General features: G+C 39.0%; 1 long non-coding RNA gene across 1 annotated transcript; it reads left to right on the plus strand.

Moving 5' to 3' along the window:
* Window positions 1–1,192: 1,192 nt before the first annotated feature.
* LOC143160099 (uncharacterized) lies at window positions 1,193–10,052 on the plus strand. Its single transcript, XR_012995323.1, has 4 exons — window positions 1,193–1,334; window positions 2,231–2,407; window positions 2,972–3,268; window positions 9,663–10,052. It is a non-coding gene; the product is annotated as an uncharacterized LOC143160099 (long non-coding RNA).
* The last annotated feature ends 335 nt before the right edge of the window (window positions 10,053–10,387 follow it).

Here is a 10,387-nt window from a genome sequence, read left to right on the forward strand (position 1 = left end):
ACTGGCTTGCTTGACAGACAGTTCCAGCTATGAAATCCACGGATTCTCACCTGCCAGGACAGGGGGTCAGCAGTTGCTAGATATGAACAGTTATCCTGATGGTTTTCATTTTGGGATTGTATCTATACAGCTTTTAAGATGCACGATGTTTTAGTTATGCATAGGTATCAAGAGACAATTTGCTGTTTTTTTAAAAACACAGCTCACTGTGTGTGTCTGATTCTTCTTTCTAAAGATTCTTTTGCAAAGAAGGACCCTCAGACATAACTTGAAGACCAAACTGTTTCATTAAGAAACTAAAAACTTCTTGACAAAGGTAAACTGAAAACTAAGAGTGCATGCAAGTGTTGGGTATGAACTTTTTCTGAGACTATAATTGTCGTTTGGCTATATTAAATTACATTATGGAAAAGTGTACAAATGTGTGAGCAGTTTATAAGATGTTGGTTCGGAAATGTGCCTTTTAATGTATCTCAGTAAGAAAAGAAAGAACGGAAGAAACCTTAAACTACGTTTTCTTCACTGCCTTGCTAGTCTTCATCAAAGCTATTACCTTGGCAGTCAGAAAATTTGGAATATCTGTAGGGAAGTTTGTTTTTTTTAAAAAAGTATATGTACATTTCAATATGTATCGTGGATGTTTATTTTTCTCATCTTGGTTGTTTTCTTCCTAGCACACAATGGATAATTTACTTGTGATACAGCTATATAGTCTTTGATAGCTTAGTCAGCAAAAAAGCTAGTGACAATTTTAGCACTCTACAGAGAAAAATAAGAATAAAAATGGTATTAGTAGAAAACTAACAGTTCTACAATTTGTAAGCAGCACAGGGCTTTCCCTCTGTTTCAGCTGTCTTTCCATTTTTCTAACTTCAGAATTAATTTCTGGGTTTATCTTATTTAATATCTGTTTAATGTAGTTCATATTTTCCCTCCCCATCCTCAGCAAATCTTTCTGCATTCATTGTAGATCTTTTTAACTGAGTGTAATTTTATGACAGTATAAAAAGTCTTCGTTTTCAGTGTACAATTATAGCTATTCTTTATAGAGCCTATATCCATTTCATAACATACATCTTGAGATACTTGTTTTGGTGAACTTTAACTGGAATATCCTCAAATCTCTTTTATAACTCTTTTGGATATCTTTTGTTTTTCTTTTTTCTTTGTGAAATCACAGTTTCTCTTTTTACAGTTCTTCAAGAAATCGGAAACCTTATTAAAAACTGTCAAAATGGAAAAAACATGTTCTGTGAAGCCAGAATATCTAAGTGTTTTTATGATCCATTCTTCCTTTTACACAAGATCAAAGCATCAAGGGACAAGAAAATAGGGTGAGAAAAGTCAATTCAAGCTTGCAGAAATCATGCTCAGGCCAAATATTTATCCAGTGATTCATCAAAAATGTTGCAAAATGTAGTACTGGATTTTTAATGATCACAGGTTTCACTGCCAGTTCTTGTAGGACATCCTGTTCTGGTGCAGTGCTTTAAAAAAAAAAAAAAAAAAAAAAAAAAAAGTCACGTAAATACATTAGGTCAAACCATAATTCAGGGACAACTGGAAGCCACTAATGGGATGGACATACCTCATTATGAAGCGGTGGTTTTTAAAAGAATGTAAATACTTATATTGGTGGTGGTAGAAAACTCGCATTTAATTTGATTGTAGAGAAATTTCTTGTAATTGAACAAGTTCCTGTTTCTGCTCCCAGAATAAAAGGATTCCTCAAGAGTGAGGCAAAGAAGCGGTACAGGCATGACAACAGTCATCTCTCACATTTCAGTTCTGCTGAAATAAAAGGTGAAATTTCAGAATTTCAAGCCCCGAGATGGTGAGCAACAGGTTACTTGTTAAAGGACACTGATGTAGTTTATAGGGTCCTTGATATGTGGGACAAAAGGATACTCAGGAGAAGCAAACAGACCCTGAGCTCCATTGGCAATTTAGGCATTGGTTGAGCAAGACACGGTGATAGTAGAAAACAGTAAATGAGGTAAAGCAGAAAGGTGTGAGTCAATATCAAAGAATTTGAAGGACAAAATAACTGTGAATGCTGTCAAGGTCTATGTAACAGTTTATCAAGTACAATTGAAAGATGTCTGCATGAAATCCACTATTTTGCTGAACTTTAACATGTACAAACCACTAAAACAGAAGGTTTTGCTCCAACACTTTTTTCCTATCAGGAATTGCTGTATTCTAGCTGCTGCTCTTGTTCCCTCTGTAGGTGGCTATATTTCAGATATAGACCTATTCCTTTTATATAAGGAGTAACAGTGCAAGAGGAGCTCAGTCTGTGGAGAAGAGGGGCCTTGAGACACTTCAGCTCCTGAGTGTCTTTCCACGGTGCTCTGCATAAAAATGAAGCCAGTCCAAACACCGTTGTTTTTCAGCCTAACCACAGGTACTTTCCACCAAGTTTCCTACTATATCATGTATCAAAAACTTATCTTTTAAAAAAAGTAGAAACAGCAGAAAGCACGTACAACCATATAACCTATATATTAATGAGATAAACATATAGATAGTAAGAGAAGTAGATGCTAAGAGGTAACTTCACAAACTCAGTTTTTTGTTTGAAGGAGCAGAACTGCTACTAAAGAGAAGTTTTGCTAACAAAGCATAGGATGCCTGCTATTCAAACTCTGTATTGTGTGTCTGTATCCACAGCTCACTCCACAGTTTATTTTAAAACTGATCCATGACCTTTTTTTCATATGGTAGTCTTAAAAGTGAGAATACATAGTTCAGTGCAATGGACCGTAGTGTACAACCACATATAACCACAAAGGTTTTGTACTAATGAAGGTATAAAATAGAGAACAAGCTTGGAATGAAAAGCATGGGAAAACTTTGGCTGTCATACTACATGGAAAAAGGCAGGCAGAATTGTCTCTTGTGAAACATGAAGGAAATTATGTAACTGAAATTTTAAACATACAAGTTTCCTGGCTTCTCCTCCTTCCAGGATTACTGAGGTAATGAAGATGGGATTCTACTCGTACTTTTCAAAATGTTATTAATGGCATTCCTGATTGCCAATGGAAATATCTCTGCTGACTCCTGATAGCCTGTATTCATTGTTTTTGGAGCTGTAAAACACTGACTGTTCCCAATCATCTTAAAGATGCCCCTTCTCAGTCACTCCAGGAGACCATTTCCAGCGAAAAATCCATCAAGCTTAACACAGTGTGCGCACCTGTGTACATATAAGCAGGGAGAAGTGCCCAGCCTCTTTAACGTGATGAGACCTGCAGAGAAACGGGTACGTGCTGCTCCATGGTGCTCACCCCCTTCTCTAGTGCTGTTGCTTTGGCAGTGTTTTCACATTGATCGTAGAGCAGCAATGAATATTATAGCTAATGCAGTATTTTCACCCTGTTGTTAAAGGCATCAATGCCAACAAAACATGTATTTTAAGGAAATGTCAAATTCTTACTTCACCATAGTTTTCCACATCAGAAAGCATGGAAAAGTATAAGGGAAGTGGCTCAGACCGAGTAAGCTGGATAGGAATTAGAGTGCAGGAAGAAGAGGGCTAATTAGCTTTGCTCTCTTGGGCAAATCCTTAAGACCAAACAGTGGAGAGAAAATAGAAGAGACAATTTGACAGAGAAGGGAACCTGATTCCCACAAGGAAAACTATAGCCTTCTTGCATTTTTTTTTCTTTAGATCATGTACCAAGAGGATTCAAGGAAAGGCTGGAGAGTTTTAGAGCTCTGGGAGGAAGGCCCCCCTCTCTTCACTTTTAAAATAAACGATTTTGTTAATACTCTTACAAATAAAACAAATAGAAAGAAAATATGTGGTTTGTTTTGAGACATGCACAGAGGCATTTATTACAGCTGTAAAGCATTGTTGATATGATGCTGTTATCTTTTTTTGAACCAGCAAAAATGTGGCAGAGTGGTGTTTAGGCTTTGATTCCTACCACCTGTGCTACACAGGTGATGGCATCCGAACAGGGGGTGCACCTGTAAGCTGCTGGCATGGATGCTGGCATGCCATGGGAAGGCTTTGCTCCCTTATTTGAGGATGTGTGTGGGTGAGTGTAGGCCTGCTCTGAGTGGGATTTTTTTTCTCTAAAGAAGCGCAGTAGTTGTTGATTTACAGGTAGTTATTTTAATTCCTTTACACTGCAAAACTAAAAGAGAAGCTGACTTCTGATGAGCAGCAGCCTCTGGTTTTCTGCATTGAATAACAGAGGTGGGTGGCTGCTGAAGTGAAGTGAGTGTTGAGGTGTGGGAATGAATTATTAAGGTACAGAAAGAAGGAGTTTTCCAAATGTAGGCTGGGGAAAAAGAGGAGATGGATTGGGATGGTGGAGAAGTGGTGGTGCTTGATAGGTTAAGTGGAGGATATGCAGATGATAACCTGTTCCCTGCTTATAGGTGCACAAAAGGCTCTGGGCAGCTCTGTATCCCCATAGTTATCTCAGTATTTCCTGGTACTTGTCTGTGGAGGAAGCGTTTGTTCCTGTTTATCTTAAGGTGTCTGTGCCCTTTTGCTCCTCTGTTGGATGAGTTGGGATTTAGAGGGCTTGCTGCCTTTTTCAGGAGTGTCTGAGGTTCTAAATCTGATTAGCAAAGCTAGTTCTCATCTAGGCTTGGGAGCATTTCAATGAAGCTGTTTCTATGTATGTCTAAGAAATTCATCCATTCTCCGATTGCTACCAAATATCTTCAGTCTCTAGAGATTTGTCCTAACTTGTGAGCTTTCTGGGGAAGCAATTGTCAATTCAACTTTCAGTTGGGCTGCTATGGAGACATGCAAGACACTTGGATCCGGATCCAATGTATATGTGGCCAGCCTTCTGGGGGAAAGCTGGAGGAGGGGAAAGGCAAAAGAAACAGCGAGTTTGATGCTTTGTGGAAAGGCTATTTTATCCGAAAGCCTGGCTGCCAAAATATTAAACTGAGACCTGGCAGAGAGACAGGTTTAGGTTTGCACGAGGAACAGTGATTTATTCCTCATGCTCTACAGCTCTGAGGTAAGTTGCATGTGCTGTGAGGCTTTAAGTCATACAAGTGTTTTGGTATGTAGACTGTCAGGTAACCTTCCCAATATAGTTAAATGCCTCGCCTTGAGTCTAAGTAACCCAGAGATGAATACAGTCCTGGAGGTACTGAGTGGAGAGGTCTTTGTGGTCACAAGTATATGCAACTCTGCAGTGTGTTTTGTATCTGCTGATGTGTAGGGAAGAGGAAGCTGGTGGTGATGTGGCCGAGTTGTTTAGAGGAAAGTAGTTAATGCCAGCCACTGTAGTCCTTATGGGTCTCAGTCCGTCATGGGCATCTGGGGAGATGGAGGTGATGGAGCTCAAAACCAGAAAGGAACTTGTACAGGTGTGTGTGGAGGTTAGTGCTTTTCGAAGAGTTCCTCCTCGTCTGTTCACGCCGATCTTAAAATGCCATGTATGAATGGGAAATGGTTAAAGTACTGTATTTTTTTAACTCCTATATTCAGTTCATTTTGAATTTATGCAAATAAGTCAGCCCCATAAGTAGTTTTATTTTTTGGCATCTTCTCATGAGGAAGAAAGAATTTCACCTAGTTTAAAGGAAAAAGAGAAGTTTATATGGAAAACTTCAGGTTGGAGTGAATTAGTCCAACTATTGAAACAGTCCTTATTCCGGATGAAATTGCACCAGCTTGAAGACCAGTGCCTGACACTGGTGTAAGGCAGGTGTACTCATGATTAGAGTATGGACATGAAGTGTGGTTCTGCTGCCTCAGTGGATCACACTAACTATAGGAGGCAGAGAATCAGCTGGTATCAGTTAGCCATCAAGACGTATGCCTCCAGCTGGCTTGCTGCCTGGCACACGCCTGTGCAGTAACAAGAGACAGGCAGAACTTATGAGCACATTAGGAGACAATTTGACACAGAACCGAGCAGGCAGCGCAGAAGATGAAACAGGGAGTTTTAGAGGTAGGCGCAGAGTAAATTACCAAAGCATTTCTCTTTTCCATGTGTTTAATTTGAGGTCTGATTTCATAATAAGTGATCCCATGTGGTGCTTCCTTAAAGTAATACTTACCTATTGTAATCCTTTAAACATTCTGAGATGCCTGAAGTATGAAGTCATTTTAATCTATTACCTGGAATGTACTAATCACACTCAACAAATTTTTGAACTGCTATTAAATATTTGAGTGTCATTTTCCCTCCACATTCTGCTCCCCCTGCCCTGCTGCGGTGGAGGTATTACCTTTTTTTTTTTCCTTCTTTTTTTTTTTCCCCTATCAAATGTATGATAAACATAGTGACTGTTGCTTTTTACCAGACAACTTGTATAGCCCTGGCTTGACTCTTGATAAATGTCTTGAAATCTCAGTGGGTTGATTGTACTCATTTTGGTGATGTGAAACAAAAGAAACAATGTTCCATGCCTGTAGGTCTCTTCGCAAGGAATAGCACCGAGAATCTGAGGAATGCAAGAGTTTTCCAATAAAAACATCATAGTAATTGCATTAAATGAGTGAATCATACATGTAATCTTTCAAATATGCTCGCATGGATTTTGTTAAGACTGACTGACTTGGCTAGTGTGATAGGTTTCTTTAGAAACATACCTAATGTTAATATAGAGATCTTGTCTGATCTCAAAACAAGGTAGGGCCAGGTGAGGTTAGATCTTGGACATGAAACCTCCTGGGACACAATAGTTTGCGGAAGCAGATTCTTTTTATTTTGGGAGATGCTGCACTGCTAGAAGTGGTCTCTGTCATAACCATCGTGATCCTGGGAATCTGGTGACGCTAATAAAAATCAGTCAGGTTGGAAGGGACCTTAGGAGGTTGCCCAACACTGAATTCAGAGCCGGTCTAAAGTTCCTTAATTAAGGAAGCATAATAATTTCCCTAAAAAATTGGTGATGCTCTGGTTGGTACAGCTGCATATGCTTTAGCCTTCATTGTTGCCAGGTCACATGGGTCACTAATGTTTAGCCTCCTGTCCACCAGGACCCCAGAGTCTTTGCAGTAGAGCTGCTAGCCACTGAGTCAATTCCCACTCCAGGCCCTGTACAGCTCTTTCCTTGTAAGAGGAGAACTAGGTTGCTTGAGAGACAAAATTCCTGCTCTTATTCACCCAGCTGAACTGTGATTTGCGTTAATAGTCTACTATCTTTTTCCTGTTGTAATTGGCTGTATAAGGTTGCTGCTGCATACTGGTTAAAAAGTTGCCATGTTTCGCCACCAGAAGTATTGCTTTTTAGGTCAGAAGCAATGGCTATATGGTGTAGACCTGAGGAAACGTGAAGAAAATTCAGATAATCTTGGGGAATGCTTTGAAGCTTTCTAAATGAAGGACGCTAGAGAAGTGCAATGCATAGGTGCAAAATCCAGTTTGCTGGTGTCTTCAATGCTACTTTCAGAAGTAACAACATTCTTCTCAGAAGTTTTCCATGTACAGCTCTTGATCAGGAGTAACCCTGCTAAAGTAATATCACACAGCAAGGTGTTTGGACTTATTTAGAAGCTTTTTACCCTACCATTTGGTTTTATGTTTCTATTTTACCCTAATTTTCCTAAGACTCATCGTTATGGGGTTTTCTGTTATCTTAACTAATACAGTTCAAGTTTTCATTTGAATACAGCATGACTCACCAAAATTGATCATGAAAGGAGACATGCTTGTACTGAATAGTAAATAAATAAGAGCTGGATTAATCTGAATGCAAACCTAGGCTCAGAACACAGGTTAATAGTGAAATACTAGTTATTCTATATACTAATATATATAGAGAATACTGTACTATATACTATGAACTATTCTATGTATATAGAATACAATACTACATATTATGAACTTTACACTTTGTGTTGCTACAGGGTACAGCATGTGATGGCCACCCAGTGAAGTAGAAATGCCGTTAAAACCCAGACATTCATTTCTTTTGCTATATGCATCCAATGATGTTGTAATTGTGGAAATTGTTTTGTTTTTTCTTTCTTCCACTTGTTTTTGTATGATTTAAAAACTTATGCTATTTTCTGTTCCTGTCTCTTTCAGGGATATCTTTAGTGCCAATTCTAAGATATATTGCTTGATTAGCTCTTGATGCTGAGGGACAGGTGTAACCTAATTGTCCAGTGCTATTAATTTAATGAAATGTGGGACTTAAATAACTTTCTCTGACAAGTTTCCAGAAATCAATTTCATCTTCATCTGTTTTTTTTCAAGCAACAAATGAGCAGTGATAATAAAGCCAGTACTGATCGAGGAGAAAAAATGTGAAGAATGAGACACTATGGCCCTCACCAATCAAAAAGTCATTAAATATTTGAATTCTATTGATTAGAATCAAAACTAACTTCTTTAATATATATTTCTAGCCTAGCATCATTCATCCATGAGATCTGTATGAATATTCGTGTACATGTTGTAGGAAATTCAACCTCAAGAACCAGGAGACTTCCTGGCTTTTACTTTTTGTGCATGACCGCAGAGAAAGATTTCATAAAGTCCATAGATCGCTTGCAGTATGGCTTCAGGAAGAAGTGACTGGGCAAAAACTTGTTTGCCAGTCACAGGGTTGTTGGGCAATTCGTCTCTTCTGGAGACCTTGTTCGTCCACTTGGAACCCCATAAGGCTCTTCTGGAGGTGTGTGAAAAAATCTTTTTAGGTAATAGTCATATTTAACATCTTTCCATTGCTTCATCTACCTGTTAGAGTTGATATCAATGACTGTTGGATCTTTGCCCTGTATTCCCCTTGTTTATCGCATGCCATCTAAATTCAGTCCTTAAAAGCTTGCTGGATCCCACATGTGCCTGAGATACAGATAGTCCTGCTTCCTTCCTCCCCATCACCCCACCTTGCTGGTAGCGCAGCCCTCCTCTTGTGCTGGGACCCCTAGTGCCTTATGCAACTGCTGGTAGCCTCCAGCCAGAGCCTGTGCACAGAGGCTTTGTCTGTGGTGCCAGTAGAGCAGACCAAGGACTGTTCTCTGGTTCTCAGCAATGACAAGCCACTTGCACCTAGTTAGGAAAACAGCTGTCTTCTTGAAAGCTTATTTGTTCTTGGCTTGTACTAATGTGACCGTGTTTCCCTTCACCTTTCTAACAAGATTCAAGTTTGAGCCTACATTTAAGCAACTCTTTCTTGCTTAGTGTGACTGAGTTCTCAATTACCACAGATCAATATGGCCCAATTATGACAAATCCCTTGTCATAATAAATAAATAAATAAATAATAAATAAAAGGAATAAAGAATAAATGGAGGAAAAAGTCCTTCGAAAACGTGAACCTGAACTCAAACTTTAAGACAAATAAGAATCCCTGCCTGTTTGGGTTTTGTCATTTGGGTTTTTTTTTTTCTTTTTTAATAAACTCTACTTTTTCACTTTATTTTTGGAAGTGACTTCACTATTTGTGCATGCCTGGGAGTGGCCTTACTTTTGGTACAAGTTTTGGATTGTCAGCCTGCAAGTGGTGAAGCCATTTTTTAAACCTGTAGCAGTGATTGATCTATGCATCCTTCCCCCAAAAAAAGTCATTAAAATATTTATATTTTGACATATTCTTGGGACTTCAGTTTGTAGAAGTATTTCTCAATTTCAAGTAGACTATGATACCATTTGATTTTGTATGTAAGAATTTCTATGAGATTTCAAACTTATTATGTTGTCTTCGGTCTTGCTTTGTTGCAGACTTTGATTCCCCCTGATACCGAAATACTAAGGAGACATACGGTTTTCTTTGTCGAAGTGAAGTAACTAAATGTTCTGCAGACTGGACATTCCATAGATAAAAGGAATCCTTGAAGCTGTGTGTACAGGGGTGGAATGGATAAGGAAGTTATGCTGAAATCAGCTACTGCAACTAGGTGAAAAGACTGAGTTCAATTAGCGGACACAGTGAGGAAGACTATCGACGACCACCAGAGGACCCTGGAAGACCACCAATGAACATAAGAGCGCATGCGTTAAAGACTTTTGCATATGTTAATGAGTTCCAAGAAATAACATGAATATGCTAATCATTTCTTAGAAATTTAATGAATATGTATATTCTGATTGTACATAACTCCCATAGTTGAGCAGTCCGGCGCGCACACTAGGTGGAGTGATACCCTGTGCACCCGGTGCCGCAATAAAGAATGCCTGCTTTCTAAAACTCCAAATTGAGTATTAGAGAGTTTTTCATCTGCCAACTTACGGTAATGCTCCCCCCCCCCCCCCCCCCCCCCCCCGGGTGTATTCTGCATTCTTCATTTTGGTTTTAGACTGCGATTGCAAGCAAGTAGTCTTAGAATTGAGGTGGTAGGGGCTCATAGTTATTTACAGGAACCTTCTGCCTGTGAATTGGTGCTTAATCACACTCAATTTCTTTGAAACGAGAATCAAAGTTGCAAGAATGCATTCTTTTCTATTGG

This window comes from Aptenodytes patagonicus, chromosome 4 (genome assembly GCF_965638725.1).
Source record: "Aptenodytes patagonicus chromosome 4, bAptPat1.pri.cur, whole genome shotgun sequence".
NCBI classification, from domain to species: Eukaryota; Metazoa; Chordata; class Aves; order Sphenisciformes; family Spheniscidae; genus Aptenodytes; species Aptenodytes patagonicus.